Raw genomic sequence first — 19,557 nt, 5'->3', positions numbered from 1 at the left:
ACTCGAACATTGAATCTAAAAGTGTTTCTTATCAGATGTCATACAGGGGAATTGAAAGTCACAATATGTATGCTACACTAGACATTCCTACAAATTCAAGACACAAGCTTTTCATCTCAATGATCAAGGGCTTGGACTATCTCTGCCAATTCACCCATCTATTCCTCTTGGGTTAATGAGTTCTGGGAAAACTCTAAAACCGACGTTGATCAAGAGGGTAGTCCTATAATCACTTCACATGTCGCTGGAAAGGATGTCAACATTACCGAAGAGGATATAAAAAGAGTGTTACGGATTAAAGACAGCCCTACTTCATTGACCTACAAGTTTAGGAAAGAGACGCTCGGTCCCCTGGTTACAAACATGGGATATGAAACACGACTCACGTCATTTGATAAGAAATTCATGCCACCGTATTGGAAGTACCTCTTCCACATTATCGCTCAAGGCTTGTCTAATTTGAAAGGTGGTTTCGACAGTCTAAGACTTGACATGGTGGACTAAAATTTTTCACGTTTCTTTTTCAACATCATGCATACTCATGCATTGTCTATCGACAACAAGTGGGCGTTATATCCGAGATTTGTTCAACTGTTGCTTGATAAGTTGTTTGATGTTGCCAAGCCCGTTCAAGAACCTAATGATGATAAAGATGTGCCCAAAGAACCACACCATGCCGGGTTAATCAAAAGGTCTGTGTTTGACTAATTACTGAATCCTGTTGGCAGAAGTTACAGGTATCAAAACAAAGGTGCCGTGGATAAAACTTGGGAGATTTGCTGAAAATGAACCTCCAAGTGACGAAGATGAGCCCGTAAATATTGTTGAACCGGTAGATGCTACTGAGACTGAAGCAGAAGTTCCTTTGCTTGAAACTGCTTCATCTGCCGGTGTCCCTGCCACTACAAGTTCTAAGAGGAAAACACCTCCTCCTGTCAGTGCTACCTCTACATTGGCAGGTGACGAGCCAATGCAACAACCGAAGAGAATAAGAAAAGTTGAGAGTCAACATGGTCTCCCTAATATAAAGTATAACACCAGGACACAGAAAATAACTCAAGTCACTCAAACGACCGATGATCTTCAACTGCTTCTCCCACCGATACCTCTTTACCCATCACCTGTCCTACCAAACCTCAGCCACCTCCACGTCCACCTCCTGCCTCCTCAAAATCTATGAAGCAACATGTTGTTGAGACGGAAGAAACGCAGGAGGGATATCCCTACCGACACCAGGAGCAAACAGTTTCCCACCAAACAAACTAAATCTCCACCACCACCTCCATTACCTACATTAGAATCCTCTAGCCTACACATCATCCCCACCACTCAACTTGTTCTATACCCTAATCCACTATCTGTTAGCATGCCTGTAAGATCCCCTGTCACTACAGATCCTCTGTTGAAAAGAATTGTCGCATTGGAAAAGGCTAACAGAAAAAGAATTGATAGAGATGCAAAGTTGGTTGAATTCATCAAGACTCATAAACAAAGAGTTGCAGAACTTGAAGCTGATGCAAAAACACAAAGACAAAAGGTTGCAGAACTTGAAGCTGAAGTCAAAATTTTACAACAACAGATAGTTGATCAGCAAATGAAAGCCATAAGTCTTGATAAGAAATCCATTAAGCAACATTCAGTTATTGAGACTCAACAAATGACTATCAGCAATCAACAGTTGACCATTGACATTCAGAAGACTGTGATTGATGATTTGAAGACAAATATTGAAAAACTTGAAAAGGCTAAACAAATTCAATACAAACTGATATCTGAAAGAAAATCTCAAGACTATAATGAATTCTTCTAGTAGTGAGGTGAGGGAAGGGAGTAAAGTGGTGTTTAATGTTGCTTATGTTGATAGGTTTTGAACTTTAATTATATAGATACTATTTACTAGGCCTATAAACGAATCGAACCAGTCTCCCTCCCTATTGATTCGAATTTTAGCTCACCGGTGATTGACGGACGGAAGCAAATAGTGAACGGAACTTCTTGATTCGAGGTATCGGTTTTCATTTCAGCTTAGTATAATTCGATTTGTATACTTTTGTTTAGGTTGTTAATTGTTACATCAGATCTAGGATTAAGAGCTATGTATATTTAGTTATACAATTACTCTTACTCGTCAAGTTCAAAGCTTTTCTTCAAATTACTTTACCTGAGAATCTGAGATTTAGGATTATAATCTTGAGTACCGTATAATTACAAATTTGACTACTGAGAGCAAATCTAGGGTTTAAGTTTGACTTTTCAGTCATATTTAGGGGCGGCAATTGTTTACACAAGCCGAACCTGACACGAAAAAAGACGGGTTTTGAGTCGACTAACATGACCCGTTTTAAAAAATGGATCGGGTTCGGGTTGACTACACAACCCGTTTTAAAAACGGACCGGGTTCGGGTTGACTAACATGACCCGTTTAAAAAACGGGTCATGTTCAGGTTGACACCTATAAAAACGGGTTGATTCGTTAACCTGTTTAACTATTTAAAAAAAACTTTTATAATTATATTTTTATTTGTTTTTTTTTCAATTTTTCTAAAGACACTTTTAATTTTCAATTCATTTTCAAGATGTTTAATAATTTTCGAAAATAAAATATTAATATCACTCATTTACTCTACCGACTCTAAATTATATCAATTTATTTATTTACTTTTTCCAAAACGGGTTAAACAGGTCGTGTTCGGGTCGACCCGTATTCATGTGTGTGCGGGTTACAATTGAAGTGTTTGACACGAATAATAATATGGGTCGGGTTCGGGTTGCACATTTCAACTTGTTAACCCGCCAACCAGCAACCCGTTAACCCGGCACGATTGACACCCCTAGTCTTATTTAGCCTAGAAATCAGAGTTCACTTCACATGGATAGATAGGTTAGACCAAATTATTTTAAAAAATAGTCACTTTTTAGCCTCTTAATTTTAAACAAATATCAAGTACAATTAGCCGGCACTTTTAGCACTTAAACCCATGAAAAGTGCAGTGTGTCTCACCTTGAGAGAGTGACACGTGTTCACTCGTAGACTAATTTAACCTACCAATCCACTTCATTAGCCCACACCAATGCACCACAGTTGTCAATAGTGAATAGCGGTCAATAGCAACAACTTACCTATATGCTACGTATCAATAGCGATGAAATAGTGGGCACTATTTGATGTTTAACGATAAGGTATTAGAAAAGGGGCTTTCATTCACAAAATTGAGTTTTTACGGTGGAACTGGTTGAGTTTGGTGCTGTTTAATTGATTTAATGCCTAAAAGTTTGGTTTTGATATTTCCAAAAAAACAAAAAAAAACTGGTTATCGCTATATCACACTATTGAGGTGCTATACATCAGATAGCAAGAATGTACCACTTCCCTATGAAGCACGCTATAGCAAGCGTTGTTCTTGCTATTAACAACTATGGCCCACACCGCCACGTAGGTTAGTATGAAAAATTAGCCTACCAAATAACACGTTGCCACATAGATTAAACAAAAAAATTCTTTCTTGCAGGGATTTTAGTCTTAGTTATGTCATGAATTGGAGTAACCAGGTTCCCTCTAAATGCAATATTAACGCTTGGAGATCGGAGATTGACAAAATCCCCACTAAGATGGCCCTAAAAAGGAGAAATACTGATATTCTTAGTCCCTTGTGCGTGTTCTGCAACGCAACAGATGAACTTTCTTATCATATTTACACCGGTTGTCCGGTGACCTTGAAGGTTTGGGACACTTTGATTTCTTGGTGCAAGACCACGTCCTCTTTGCTTTTTCGGTTAGAGACCTGCTTGAAAGTTACGACCATGTGGGGCTTAAGAACAAAGAGCTTGAAGCTTTCCAAGGTATTATTATCATTGCTTGTTGGTGAATTTGGAAGGCTCGGAACGTTATGATTTTTGAGGGGAAGGAGACGAAGATTGAAGATATTATTTGCGGCATTAGGTCTTTAACTTATGTGGAGGAATATGAAAGCCATGATTCAACTTATGAGCCGGGTAACATAAGTTATTACAGCGATGATAACAGACTTCACCTACGTGGAGGAGTCAGCTACCCACGACCAGTTGTTCGCAATGCGGAGTATCACAGCAATGCTGAGGTAGACTTCTCGAAGCCTTACCACCCAGCTGCATTTGCTGAAAAATCGAAATTCATTGCATGAATTGCAACAGCTCCGTTTTTGGTCAATGCGAAGATCCCAACATCTACTGGAAAATATGATGGGATGACTGATCCCAGTGACCATCTAATGAATTTTGTGGCTGTGGGAGGAGTCAGCGGTTGGACTCTTCCTTATTGGTGTCACATGTTCGCTTTAACATTCACTGGTGCAGCTCGTGAATGGTTTGAAAAGTTACCGGATGGACAAATAAAGTTGGGACGATTTTGTTGCTAAATTCTCCTAGCATTTCAGTCAATAGCGGAAGCATACCCGAGATCCGTCTGAAATATTAGACGTGGTTTGGTGGAACAATGAATCCATTGAGGACTTTATTACCCGCTTTAACAATGAAAGTCTCAATATCGGTGGCGTAAGCGAAGACATGTTGTGGAGAGCTTTCCGCAAGAATGTGAAAAGTGATGATTTAATTTGGACTTTGACTGGTAGAGACGGAATGCCGACGTCTTGGAATGATATCATGACCACGGCAAAATTGTTCGCAAGGACTCAGAAAACCTTGGCAAACAATGGTCAGAAACAAAACCTTAAGGTTGAGTTCCAGACCCCGTGACCGAACAAACAAGCGAAAGGGACGATTTGGTCAAGACTCCAACCGTCAACAGAACCACCAAAGCAATTCACTGCCAAATCTTTGATTGGTAACAAAAATAAACAGAATTCTTCAGCACGGTCCTCCAACAGTTGGACTCCATTATAAAAAACACCTTCAGAAATCCTCACTACTGAGAATGTGAATTTCAGGAAGCCCCAAATGCTTACAAGAAGATCTTTCCTTGATGCCAAGAAACACTGCTCATTCCACAATGACATAGGGCATAACACAAACGAGTGTGTGGCCTTGAAAAATGAAATCGAAGCAGCTGTGAAGTCTGGAAAACTGGAACATTTGGTCAAAGGTGCAAAACCAGGGACTGGTAAGGCTCCCACGCGAGATAACCAGGGCCCGTCCAAAAAGCAAGTCAAAGATTTGAACGTCCACATGATTCAGAGCGGACATAGGGTTGGAGGAAAGAGGAGAGAGCCCCTGGATAAGGAGTGGAAAAATGAACCGGTAATTTTTCCACGAGTTAAAGGCGGACCGTGCAATAAGAATCCTTTGATAATCATTGCCCTCTTTGGTCATTACCGATCACAGTATGTTTTCTTTGACACTGGTAGTACATCTGACAATATGTAAGGACAATGCTTTGAACAACTTGATAACAAAGATAAGGAGAGATTAAAACCTATTCATGCTCTTGTATCCAGATTTGGGGGTGAGGTGATGCACCCGCGAGGGGTTATATCTTTTCCAGTCACTCTTAGTGATGGAATTCATTCAAGAACCGAGGAAGTTGAGTTTTTGGTCCTACCAGCAATTTCCAAATATGAAATCTTTATGGGGAGAGAAGTAATTGGTGACTTTAACGCTCACCCGTCCACAGCTCACGGTGCGGTTGGAGTCCCAACCCGCACCAGTGTAGCATTTATTCATGTTAATCGACACTGCTTTGCAACAGAAAGTTCAAAGCCTAGCAAAGTTCCAAAGCAAACTCAGAGGACTGAACCAGAGAAGTGGGTATTGAACAAGAATTTCCCTGATCAGACAGTCGTGATCGGACCTGCTGTCTCAGAAATAGTGAGAACTTTCTTAAAGCAGTTGTTGACAAAGAACATGGATATCTTCGCTAGGCAACCCATGGACATGACTGGTGTCCCGTGGAGTATTGCGGAACACAAGTTGAGGGTAAACCCAATGTTTACACCAATTGTTAAGAAAAAACGGAAGATGGGCCCAGAACAGACGAAAGCTATGAATGAGCAAGTACAAGATCTTCTTCATGCTGGAATTATTTGAGAAATCAAATATCAAACTTGGGTAGCTAATCCGGTCATCGTTCTGTAAAGTAATGGAACGTGGGGGATGTGTATAGACTTCAAAGATTTGAACAAGGCATGTCCGAACGACTGTTACCCATTGCCGGAAATTGATCTCAAAGTAGACGTTGTAGCTCCGTTCAAGTTTAAATGCTTCCTCGACGCTTATAAAGGCTATCACCAAATCCGCATGGCGGAGGGTGATGAGGATAAGACCGCGTTTCGCACTGACCAGGGGACATTTTGCTATAAAATGATGCCCTTTGGATTGAAAAACGTGGGTGTCACCTATCAGCGGCTAATGGATCAAGCTTTCAAGAATTAGATAAGTCGAAACCTTGAAGTCTACATGGATGACTTGGTGAAAGAATTGAAGAAGATCAGATGTTGAGAGACATCGAAGAAACATTTGCCACTTTGAGAACTATAAACATGAAACTAAATCCAGCCAAATGTTCTTTTGGGATGGAAAAAGGAAAATTTCTCGCAGTAATTGTTACCGGTGCGGGTTTCAAGGCTAACCCGGATAAAATCCAAGCAGTAGCCCGCATGCCTTCTCCTTCTTTCCTCAAAGACGTTTAGACACTTAACGGTCGATTGGTTGCACTAAATCGATTTTTAGCAAATCATGCAGCCAAGTCTTATCCGTTCATCTCGACTTTAAGGAACTGTCTCAAAAAGGCACAATTCAGCTGGACCGCGGAAGCTGAACAAGCATTCCTGGAGGTCAAAAAGTGTTTAATGGAGCTACCTACTCTGATAGCACCTTATGCGGGAGAACTGCTGACCTTATACCTATCCGCGTCTGGGGCCGTACTACTGACGGATAGAAAAAACGTTCAAACTCCAATCTTCTATGTCAGTAGGACGTTGTCAGACCCGGAGACCAGATATTCAATGCTTGAAAAGCTAGTCTTAGCACTGGTTTATGCTGCTCGACGTCTCCGCATGTATTTTCAAGGTCATCCCATCAATGTGTTAACAGGATACAAGCTCAAGAACATACTGAGTAAACCAGAATTGTCTGGACGATTGGCAAAGTGGGCCATCGAGCTGGGTGAGCATGCGATCGAATATAAACCCAGACCAGCAATTAAGGGCCAAGTCTTAGCGAACTTTGTCACTGAAGTTCCGCAACACAAAGAAAAAGAATGTTTTGTGGAACAGCAACCCCAAACACCTCCTGAACAAGGGCAAATCTGGTCATTGTTTATGGATGGTGCTTCAAGTAGTAAAGGATCTGGTGCGGGCCTAAGGCTAGTTAACCCCGAGGGTCACGAATTTACTTGCGCTATCAAGTTAGACTTCAAAAGTACTAACAATGAAGTGGAGTATGAAGCCTTCCTGGAAGGACTAAGAATCGCTAAGAAACTTGGAGTGAAACACCTAGAAGCAAGGGTGAATTCCATGTTAATCGCGGGACAAAATAAATGGAACGTACAAAGCAAAGAACGACATGATGGCTTCATATTTATCGCAGATGAAAGATTTGATTCTTCAATTCTCTTCATGCAAAGTTATTCATATAAAGTGAAGCGAGAACAAATCAGCGGATGCCCTTAGCAAGTTGGCTTCCACTAATTTCGAGCACTTTGCTAAGGACATTCGCGTTAAGGTCCCGGATTGTCCATCTGTCCCACAGAATCAGGTTTGGTAATTCAAACAGGCGTTGAGTCTTGGATGACACCGGTCAAAGCTTATTTATCATCTGGAGCCCTCCCGACAGAGAAAGCCACGACCCGTAAAATAAAACATAAAGCCTTGAATTACCAAATGAATGATGGCGTTTTATACCGTCGATCCTTCCTGGGTCCACTTTTACGTTGTGTTGACGCGGAAGATGCGAACTACCTGATAAGGGAAGTCCACGAAGTCATTTGTGGCCTACCTGAAGGCCCATGGATGGTAGTCGCAAAGCTTATGAATGCTGGTTATTATTGGTCAGGGATGCATCTAGACGCCGTACAAGAGATCAGGAAATGTGATTCTTGCCAGCGTCATGCTGCCAACATATTGAGACCAAAGAACGAACTCGTACCAGTAACGTCCGCTTGGCCATTCTAGAAATGGGCCATTGACATTATGGGACCTTTCCCAGAAGCTCCTGGGCGAGTAAAGTTTTTAATTGTAGCCATTGATTACTTCACAAATGGGTGATGTGGTCTAAAATATACATATTATTATATAAATATTCCTCTCCTTGGTGGTTGTTCGTCATCATATGTTTAAGTCTAGGTTAAGTCGTCTTAAGTTTTATTAATTAGTTTTAATTGGTTAAATATAGTTATTAGTAAAATCCCCCTTAACAATAATAAATAAATAGTCGTGTCAATAGTTAAGTCTAAAGCTAGTTAACGTAATTTAAAGAGTATTGTGGGTTCGATATCCGGACTTAGTTGTACTAGAGTGGACCGGTTCACTTGCCGGTTAGTAGTTTTAGTTAAGTTAAGGGTCTAGAATTATTACTTAGTGTCTAGATTAGCTTATTTTTAGTTAATAATAATTAGACTACTTTTAGCACATCAAGTTTTTGGCGCCGTTGCCGGGGAGTCTTAACGATAGCGTTATTAGCTTTACTTGGACTTATTTGCTACATACGTGCTATTTGTTTTATTTTCGTTTGAGTCGTAGGAGTCTAAGTAGTTTTTATTTTTATTTTTATTTTTTTATAGTTTGTTTTGAGTCGTAGGAGTTAGGTTAATATAATTTAGTTTAATATCTTTTAATTAGTTTATTTTCTTTAATATATTTTTTTTATCTTACTACTATTTGGTGCTCGTGATCCTTTTCTGTTTAAGTTTATCTTTGCAGCGATTTTCATGGATTGTTACTACGGGGCCAGAGTTGAAGAAAATCCTTATAAATATCAAAGAGGTTTAAGCATATGGGAGTCAGAAATACAGGCAATTATGGACCACCTAGATAAAAACAGCTATCAGCCTAAATTCTGTGTGGTGTATGATAAGATGGGGAATATTATCGGTTGTAAAGACTCATCTGGTGCAATGATGGATCATATACCACATCCAGAAGAGATATTATACGATATTTTACGTGTCACCCATAGCGTTAATCCAAAAGCACCACTTTCAGATATCAAGGATGATTTTCGGTCGGGTCTAAAGTATTAATACAATTTTATGAGCCGACGATCAAGTTTGAGGATGTTGGGTTGCAGGATAAGACAGAGGAGCGTATTCCTGCTTAGGAAGACGAGTTTAGGGATGAATTTGGTGAAGATTTTGTGGGTTCAGCCGATGTGGATGAGAGTGATTTTAACCCCGAAAGAGATCTTGAGGAGCTTGAAGTTTTGTTATTCGGGGAGCTAGTTAAGAAACAACATGTCAAAGAGGAATCACAAGAGATATTTGAAGAATTGAAAAGTAAAGAATTGCATCTCGTTGTGAAAGAACATCCACGTTTACATGGTAAAGCAGATATGTTTTTAGAAATAGTTGTTCGTGGATCGCTAAGTAAATCAAGAGCCTCAAGAAGGAAGATATCTGGGATCAGGAATCAAAGTGTGTCGAATTGGTCATATTCTCAGAATTTTAATAATGGGTGGATCGAGCTGAATGCGTATTTTTGGGCCTACATGTGTTTGGAAATTAGTTTCTTCCCAACTAATTTTAAGAGGAGAGTGTTGAGGAGCACCGATGGGAAGAGGATCAAGGAGAAGCCTCCTGATTGAGGTTTTGGGACTAAGTCTGGCTGAAGACTTTTTGTAAACTTAGCGCTTCCCGGGAGGCAACCCCGGTACTATCTTTTTCTTTTAATTTTATTTTTATTTTGGTTTTACTTCTTTGCTCTGCCGGGTGTTTTTTTTCTCTTACTTACAGGTTGTTCCAAGGTTGCTTATGAGATAGTTGATGAGTTGTGGGTTTAAACAAGTGTGGGATGCCACTTGCTTCAGGATTGCTGCTTTTGTTCGTGAAAGATGACGTTATTTGAAGATAGTTTGTTGATCGCCTTGGAATTGGAGGGCGGGGAACACGACTCACGAGGCATATCATCAATTTACCAGGGGAGTCTGTTCCAATTCATTAATCTATTTTTATTTATTGCATAATTTTATTTGTAATTTCCTTTTTCTCACATTGAGGACAATGTGAAATTTAAGTGTGGAGATGGGGAATTAATCTTTTCGGCAAAAATAAAAATTTTTGAAAAAAAAACTAAAAAAAGAAAGGGTTAAAAAAAAGAGCATAAAAATTGAAAAACGTCCCAAAATTTAAATTTATTTTTTGCAAAAAAAAAAATGGAAGATGATAGTAGAATCGGAAATTGGTTTTTCAAACTATTAATAATATGAGATAATATAAATGAAAACGTACTAATCTTGGGACGCGCCGGTAGGCCCAACTAGTCTTGAAAGGTTTCCCACTGCATATTCTTAATAAACCTAATTAATTTGAGATATTTCGGGTTCTCATCCTGGGGGGGGACAGTGAAACTGAAATTCGATAGGCATAAGGAGTATTACCATAAGCTGATTACCCTAAGGTGGTGAGAATTGAATGCACTTTAAAATTAGCACGCCACTCGGTTTTATGAAAATAAATAATGAGTGGTGGCACCCAGTAATGTCCAATTTTATACGAGCTTTAGTCTTTAGTTATATATTTATAGGTTAAAGATGCCTAAGTGCACATAAAAAACTAAAAAAAGAAAAGAAAAAAAAGTTATGTTTTGAAAGTACAAAGTATTCCAAAAAGTTGGTCTGAAAAGCAAAAAAGTGAGAAAAGTTATGTATCGAAAAATGCCAAAGAAGCATTCTCAAAAATAGAAAAAGAGGCCAAAGTGCACATGCTAGACGAGACTGAGAGTTTACGTGTTACCAAGGGGATGGTGACTCTGAGGATACACTATTGGGGCTCGAAAGTTTTTAGTCGATAAATATTTTTTTTAGGGAATACATAGGACAAATTCCTGCTCGTACGACCTATTTGACTTATCATCCATAATTCCATCTAAGTGTATTTTCTTCTTACCATTAGGGGGTTTTTATCTTACGGTCATAGGTTGAACCAGTTTGCTTCAACCCAATTTTTAATTGTCTTTATTATGCTTGAGATGGGGTAGGTGGATCTTAACTCTAAAGGTGCGAGACCCATATGTTTTTAATATCATATGAACTTAAATGCTTAATTTGCGTGGGGCTTGATAGGCTGGTAGCTGGGCTTAAGTGGACAACAATATCGACAATCACGGTTTTTACGTTTAACTGACCTTTAAGATAATCTATATGTTTTTAACATCAGTTTTCCCTATTATGATTCCATTGCAAAATATATTTTTGAGGACGAAAAAGGTTTAAGTGTAGGGATATTTGATATGGTCTAAAATATACATATTATTATATAAATATTCCTTGCACTTTTGATTTGTTTTGAATTGGTTTTTATGGAATAATATTTCTTATTGGTTCAGAGTTGGATTTAAATAGTTTTAAGAGATAACAAGCTAAATGATGAATTTTTACTATTTTTGAGACTAACAAGTAACTCATGAAATGGAATTTATATATTATTGTTATTCATCTTATTAAGTTGAGGTGTTTAATTTAATAATGTTATTAATAAATAAGAACGAATATATGACAGAATGCAATTAAATGAGAATTAAATTGTTATTAAATGTTTGTGTATTTGGATGTTATATGTAGGAAACAACTTTGAATGCTACTTTGAAAAAATTGGACTTCAATGAATATTCTAAAAGACTTATGGTGAAAAAAAACTTGAACCGTGAACAACAAAAAGAAAATAATAAAATGACATGGGCCAAGTTTATTATCTTATTGGGTGGAAGCCCACGTGAAGTGAAGGGCCGGGAACGAATGACGGTTAAGTTGGACTATTAAGGCAAAGGTTTAATAATAAAAGAGTGGACACAGGCAGAAGTCAGAGTGGGGGTGATTGGAGCTGGGCAGCCGGGAACATAAGGGGATGAACGAAAAGAGGGCTGCCCTTTTTAACTTGGAGAAAAGACAAGAGGCCGTTGGTTCGAGCAGAGATCGTTTGGGTTCAACACCTACTCATCCAAATATCATTATTATTGGTTTGAATTTATTATTATCTTTATGAATTCATTATTTGAACCAATTTATTTTCTTTTGTTCTTGAGTATGGTTGTTGGCTAAACCCTTAGACCGCCCAGGCTTATGATGAACTTTTGTTGATTTTGGATTTTGGTTTGGATTTATTTTTCGTGTATGGATTTATGATTAAGTAAGAGGTTTATTGTTATTTAATTGATGCATATGTGTGCCTGGTTTTTGTTTGATGAATTTTATTATTCCACATTATCCTTGGTGATTGTATGTTATATAATAGGATATTGTTAGGCCATTTACTGTGTGTTCTTGACTAGTTTATGATTGATTTGCAATAAGATCATAGGAATAATATTATTAGTCAATCAAATAAAAGTATGCCACTAACCTTAAAAGCTGTAAGGTGATAGGTTATTGTTAGATCTTTGTTGATTAAGATTGCTAGATTTAGTTCTTCGTAAGGAGTCCGTCTAAGTTTGATTAATTAACGTTGTCTAGCGAGTCAAGTGAATTCTTTAAACTACCTTTGATTTCCACGCTGTAAGGTAGGATTTCTTATAGAGGTACTTGTCATAAAATAAATTAGCGACCGTAAGGGAGTCTAATTAATACCTGTAATTTAAATAGCTTATTAGGATTCCATATGTGTCTTCTTGAGAATGATCAAGGGTCCTGGTTAGTTTCCCATTAAGTGAATAGTTTAAGATCCTGGTTCCATAACTTAGCATTTTCTAACCATTTGATAATTGATGCATTAGGGATTCTAGCCTAGGTGGTTGTTCGTCATCATCTGTTTAAGTCTAGGTTAAGTCGTCTTAAGTTTTATTAATTAGTTTTAATTAGTTAAATATAGTTATTAGTAAAATCTCCCTTAATAATAATAAATAAATAGTCGTGTCAATAGTTAAGTCTAAGTTAGCTAGTTAACGTAATTTAAAGAGTCTTGTGGGTTCGATATCCGGACTTACTTAGCTGTACTAGAGTCGACCGGTTCACTTGCCGGTTAGTAGTTTTAGTTAAGTTAAGGGTCTAGAATTATTACTTAGTGTCTAGATTAGCTTATTTTTAGTTAATAATAATTAGACTACTTTTAGCACATCAATGGGTGGAAGCCAAACCAGTCGCATCTATTACGGCATCAAGTGTCAAGAAATTCCTTTGGGAATTCATTATCTGTAGGTTTGGGCTTCCGCAAGAACTAGTGAGTGACAATGGGACCCAGTTTGCGGACAGCGGACTACAAGAATGGTTGAAAGAACTTCAGATCATTCAAAATTTTACGTCTGTAGCCCATCCGTAAGCAAATGGTCAGGTTGAACGGACCAATAGAACAATCAAGGAAGGGATCAAAGCAAGTTTGGGAACTAAACGAATAGGCTGGGTTGACGAATTACCCCATGTACTTTGGGTCTTCCGCACCCAAAAGAATTCCAGTAATTCTGAGACTCCTTTCAGTTTAACCTACGGCACTGAGGCCATGATCCCGGCAGAAATCGGTATTCCATCCGCAATAGTTTTGATGATCGATGACAATGATCATGAGCTCCGGATGAATCTAAATCTCCTTGAGGTAAGGAGAGAATTGGCATCGATCCGCGAGCATACTTATTAACGTCAATTGCAGAAATATTATAACTCACGGGGTCCAAAAGTGTACATTTGATGCGGGAGACTTTGTCTTCCGCAATAACGAAGCTTTTGGCCAAGAACCTTTGGGCAAGTTGGCCCCAACATGGGAAGGTCCTTACAAAGTAAAACAAGTTTTATCAAAGGGAGCTTACAAGTTGGAAAAGTTGGACGGGACTGAGGTCACTAGAACTTGGAATGTGGCACAGTTAAAGAAATGCTACATATAACAAGTATTTTACTTTTCATTTTGGCATGCGCGCCTAATAGACTAGTAGAAGTCATGTAGTGTCCTCTTTTGTAATTTCATTCGGCTTATGCCTGATTTATAAAAGTTCTGTTGTTTCCACAATTTCAGCTTCGTGTAGTATGTATTTTCATTAGTATGTAACCCTTTATTGACAACAAAGAAGATCCTATAACCACTTATATTATGAAGCATAAGACAAAGTGTACCGTAAAAAACTTCTTATATATGTGCAAATGGGATTACAAAAAGATTACAAGGAAGATGAATCTACAAGGATCACAAGAAATATAAAATTACGTTGCTTCATCTTCTGCGTCTTCATCTTCCATATCCTCTTGATCATCGTTAGCAGTTGCAAGAAGATTCTCAGCTGCTCGACTCCGTCTTCCTTGTCCGAAAGTTCGACGATTTGGCTTTCAATAGAAAACTTCAAATTGTCAAACATCTTCGTCTTCTCGTTAATAATTGTGGTAGTGTCCTGGCCATGCAAGACGAAGTCTTCAGGAAGCCTACCTTCCTCAGCAAATTTATAGCCTTCCTGAAAACCCGTTTGACGGCCGGCTCGAGAAGACGCGTTCAAAAGTATGGCAAGGCAATTCCCAAGCTCATCGCCTTCCCGAATATGGGCAATAACCCGTCAAAACAATAAATATGAGCATTTGTTGTATTTATCTTAGAACCAATTCATGGAGTAAGAATTACCTGGGGAACACCTTCTGCCAGTAACCATTTTTTATCCGCCTTGGCTCGGACGAGTTCCATCTTGTGCCCAACACATTCCATGGCTTGATCCCTGTTTTTGGCACCAAGGGTGGCAAGGCGTTCTTCCTTGGCTTCGATTCAGCCTTCAGAGATTTTATCAGCTCGTCGCATTCATTCAGTTGTTGTTGTAACGCAATATTGGCTTCCCCAGTAACAAACCGACGAGCTTTCTCAGCCTCTAGCACTGTCTTGGCATCCGCCAATTGTAGCTCTGCAGTCTCAGTAGCCAGGCGACAGTCCCGGGCTTCATTAGTTGCCTCTAAGGCTTCTTTCTTCGCCTCTGACACCTTAATTTCTAAATCCTCACATTCCTCATTCATACCTAGCCAATCTCGACATAATTCTTGAGTGGTGGAGACAGTGTTGGGTAGGATGTAGGTATAGGAGTTTAATAATTCTTCGCGCGGACGCTTGCGCTGACGTTCCCTTTCCGTAGGAGGAAGACTTCCATGCAGATATTCCATACAGACATCCGCATCAGAAAAAGTTGAATCCTGACGTAAGGACCAACGCGGACGATGCATTGACGAGTCTTCCTCATGCAGAGGCGAAAACGCTTGTGGCCCGCGGCCAAAAACACTAACCCCTCCTTGTTCCCTAAAACGATGGAAAACTGGAAAGGTGAAGAAGTGGTGGGGTCCTCAGAGTTACCGTCCTTCTTACCTCCAGAAGGAGGAGTATCCACAATAGTGATGGGTCCTGAAACTGGTAGGTGGAGACGTTGGCGGTGTAACAGGAGGTGTCGACCCTGCGGACCGGTAGGGTCCTAAGAAGACTTCTCTAGAAATTCTGTAAAAAAGATACTTCTTGTTTAATAAGAGAATGGGAAACAATAATTACACCTACGAATGATGAAAATACCAGAAGAAGCATCCGCATATGCAAATTGTTGAAGGCGAGATGCCAGCTTCACCCTCTTGGGCTTCTTGGTAACGACAGGTTTGGTAAAGGACACCTTCCGCTTACCAGATGCCTTAGAGGCACCGGCTTCAATGGCTGCACGATCACCTTCATCAACAACATCGTCAGTGGAGTGATGTTCGTCTCCAGTGGTGACGTCAGTACATTCATCACCGGCCACCTGGCTGGTGGTTGTCTTTGGGTCTTGCTTACGGATCAGACCTACAGTCAAACATAGGGTATTAGTAGAATCAACTGATAACACTCCTTTACAGATTGATGACTCTTCGCTAGACGAAAGAAGTACAATCACCCCACTAGAAGTGGCAATAGTAATTGGTCGAGGTTGTAAAATGCCCTCACCTTTCAAAACAAATTCCTCACCTTTAGCATACATCGCCTCGGAAACCACAGGTTCCGGGTGGAGGGTGCGTCAACTGCACGACGCACCATCAGACCCTCCTCATGGTCTAGAAGCATACTAAAGACGAAGCCTTCACCTGTATCAACGACAGTAGAAGTCAGAACCTAGGAGGAATATTACAAACAAAAAATAGCAACAGACTTACTCTTGTTTGGTTTCTCATAGTATGGCTCCAAGTCAGGGAATGGCCATAGACGGCTCATCCTAGCACTCAACATCGCCCCCTCATGTATCAGGCGCATGTGAGTTGGCGTATTGGTCAACGTCGTGAACCACGAAAGGTCCACATGTGCGGCGACCGGGACCACCGGCATCTTGTCATCCGATTTACGATGGGTCATCGTAAATGGAATGACATCTTCCCGGATCCAGAAAAATTTTGGCTTCCACTCATGGAGGCTGCAGATCCATTCAGTACCAATAACCGCCTTCCCGGTTGTAGCCCAGCTATACCACCCGCCGCGGTAGGTCATCTTGTGAAAGACGACGAACATACCGACGGACGGTTCAAGATCGCAGGCTTGACCGCAAAATTCAAAATGTCGAATCCTCAACATCCCAAAGGGATGGATCTATGATAAGTGAACTCCATACGACGTCAAGATCGACTGAACGAATCTTGTCACCGGAGTCGGAAATTCCCTGAGGTGTAGTGATCCACGTACATGGCCATCTTTTTGGCCGGTGGGTTAGTTGCAACTGACCCAGCCACCGGATACTCAGGTTCCCACTCTGGTGCTAACCCATAAATGTTCTTTATATCTTCATAATCTTTCTACTTGAAGTTGAAGACGACCTCGTGAATAGAAGGAGCACTCTTTTTATTTCCTGCCATTTGAAAGAAACAAAACTGGGAAAACTAGAAAATAAGCTTTAGCAATTTTAAATCTCAAAGATCAGAGAGGAAAAGAAGAAGAATTGGAAGGAGATAATATTGAATCGAAACGGGAATATATATACACATCGCAATTAATGTGATTGTTTAAATGCCAGTGGAGAGAGGAAAATGACCCAATTGAAGACTGACACGTCGGGGGGGAAGACGAAAAAACAAAAGTAGACTGTCCAAAGGACGTTATATACGTCCTGTCAGTTGCACTGCGACGTTTCTCTTTCCGTCACGTCACTGCCTTCATTCCACTTGCAAATATTCCAAATTGGATAACTCGAAAATATCCCACAAGATATTATTTTAGGCAATAAGTGATCCATAGGAAGACAAATTTTTTTTTTCATTAATGACAAATATATTTACAAGATGAGGAAAGAAACTACAAGTTAAAATCTATTCTATGGGTCTGGTGCGGGCACATCTTTAGGAGGTGTAGGCGGAGTATCTTCTGCCCCTTCCCCAGGCATTCCTTCAATTTCTCCACGCCATCACTGGCTGCCGCAAATTCTGGGAGCATATTTTCCAAGGAGAATGATAAGTTGTCATACTCATTATGGCGCGCATTATACTCCTGGGCAACATTCCGCCCATGTAGCGGATGTTATTCAAATGGACGGTCGACTTGGGCATAACTCATTCCTTCATTAAAACCCAACACGCGGCCGGAATTAGAGGAAGCAGCAAGCAGGAAGGCAAGGCTATCCGTCAGTTGAGACCCTTCCTTGATATGTTTAATAACCTATCATAAAAGAAAAACGTATTAAACAATGGACAGAGAAAAACACAGTGACTAGCGGAAGACTGGGATAACGTACCGCATTAAGACCATGATCCAATAGCCATCGCCATTCCCCTTCCGCCCACTCCGCTCTTCCTTGAATTTCTGAAACCCGTCAGCTATCTTTTGTTTATCGTTAAAGTATTCAGCTGAACGGGCTTCCGCTTCATCACGGGCTTGCAGCAAAGAGCCATAAGCAGTCTGCATCTCAGCAGCATTTTTATCTTTAAGCTCAAACCACTCTTTCTACAGCTTTAATTATGCTTAAAGCTCTTCGATCTTGTCGCCTTGGCGGGTCACCTGGCTCTCTAACGCTGAATTGGCCTTGAGTGCCTTAACCAGGTCTTCTTTTTTCATTGAGTATCATCACGAGTAGCCTGAAGAAGAGTGTTTTGCCTCTTACATGCTTCCTCCCATTGACGAGCGGCAGCTGTGTGATGATCTTTCTCATTTCTGAGAGCGATCTCAGCATCGGATAGTTTCCATTTTGTGGTATTGGCTGCTGATCGATGCTCATCTGCTTCCTTTTTAGCCTTCGCGACGGATCGACTCGCTTCTCCCAACTTCCCACCCATCGTCCACTATTGATGCAAAATTTCCTGTCCACAAGCCAAAGTATTGGCTAAGGACGAGGAGTAGTCCATATGAATGTCGTGACGGGAGCGTCCGCACTGATGGATTCGCTCCGCGGGCGGCACACACTGATTGATGAATGATGCATAAATGCCTGGATCAGTGAAGTGAGAACCATTCACGATATCCCAGTTAGGAATAAACAAGTGAAATTCCTCCCCTGGGTTCGCCTCCCTGTAATAATATGAGCTGGATGCTTGAAGGCAAATGGGGATAGAGGAAGACTGTTGGGGAGCACCATGGGTCGACGTCCTGTCGACGTTCTTCGGAGGGCGTTGAAATTGAGAGCCCTCCCCTTCACCCATAGAGAAGGGTGAAGATGAGAAAGAAAACTGCGGAGGAGGTCGCGGCGGAGACTCATGTGTTTCGTTGACTCCCTCGTCCACAACTGGAACCAGTAGCTTCCCAATCCCGAAAAGGTAATCCAAGCAACTTTCATTTCCGGGCTTGAGTACTGGATCTTCTTGATTGAGCTCAGCAGGAGGAGTAGGTGGCCTATCCTCCTTCTCCTTCTCTGGAGGAGGAGATGGTTGTTTCTCAACTTCAGGTGTTGGGGATGGTAATTTGTCCGATACAGTATTTTCGACAACAAACTCAGACGATTCTACACAATAAAAATCACACATGAAAAACAATCAAAAAAAGTTAAAGTGCAAAGAAAGGTGTTAGTATTTACCAGCCATCTCCTTCATATGTCAGCAAGACTGACTAGTTTCTTCGAACGATGTGTCCGTTGCTTCTTGGTTGCTGGACCTCCCTCAGTATACGCTGAACTAGCACCCGCATCACTTGCCCGCAGGGCTTCAAAATTTCTCTTCCGCTCCAATTCTGCCAACAGATGCGAGACAGATGAAATTTCAGAAGCATCATCAGAGCTTTCTTCTTCTTGGGTTGCAGAATCGTCACTCGAGGACAGAATGACAATTATCCCATCAGAAGTAAGGGCATTATGCGGATGAGGGTTTAAGGTGTACGCACCTGTCTGGAATATCGCTTCCGAGGTGGCGGGCTTAGTAGGTACCTGGGTAGCAAAGAGAAATCGATTCCGCATCCTTTCCAGGACGGGCGTCTCATTCACTTCACGAATACGTTTCCCCGTGCAACCCCTATTTTCAAAAAGGGCGTTCAACATAGGCCCTTCACCTAAATAACACACAAGAAAGTTAGTTGAAATAACTTATAGAGAAAAACAGATGAAG

At 40.5% G+C, this 19,557-nt stretch overlaps 1 protein-coding gene across 1 annotated transcript in view; it reads left to right on the top strand.

Moving 5' to 3' along the window:
• Nucleotides 1–1,969: 1,969 nt before the first annotated feature.
• The window catches only part of LOC143616028 (phosphopantothenoylcysteine decarboxylase HAL3a-like), a 99,472-nt gene continuing 81,884 nt past the window's right edge, over nt 1,970–19,557 (top strand). Inside the window, exon 1 of the mRNA XM_077088995.1 lies at nt 1,970–2,005. The gene's annotated coding sequence lies outside the window, so the exon portion shown is untranslated. The remainder of the gene's footprint in view (nt 2,006–19,557) is intronic.

Source organism: Bidens hawaiensis, unplaced genomic scaffold (genome assembly GCF_021521415.1).
Source record: "Bidens hawaiensis isolate Kalapana, Puna unplaced genomic scaffold, B.hawaiensis_p1.1 tig00045375_1, whole genome shotgun sequence".
Taxonomy (NCBI): Eukaryota; Viridiplantae; Streptophyta; class Magnoliopsida; order Asterales; family Asteraceae; genus Bidens; species Bidens hawaiensis.
This window is presented reverse-complemented; position numbering and strand designations above follow the sequence as displayed.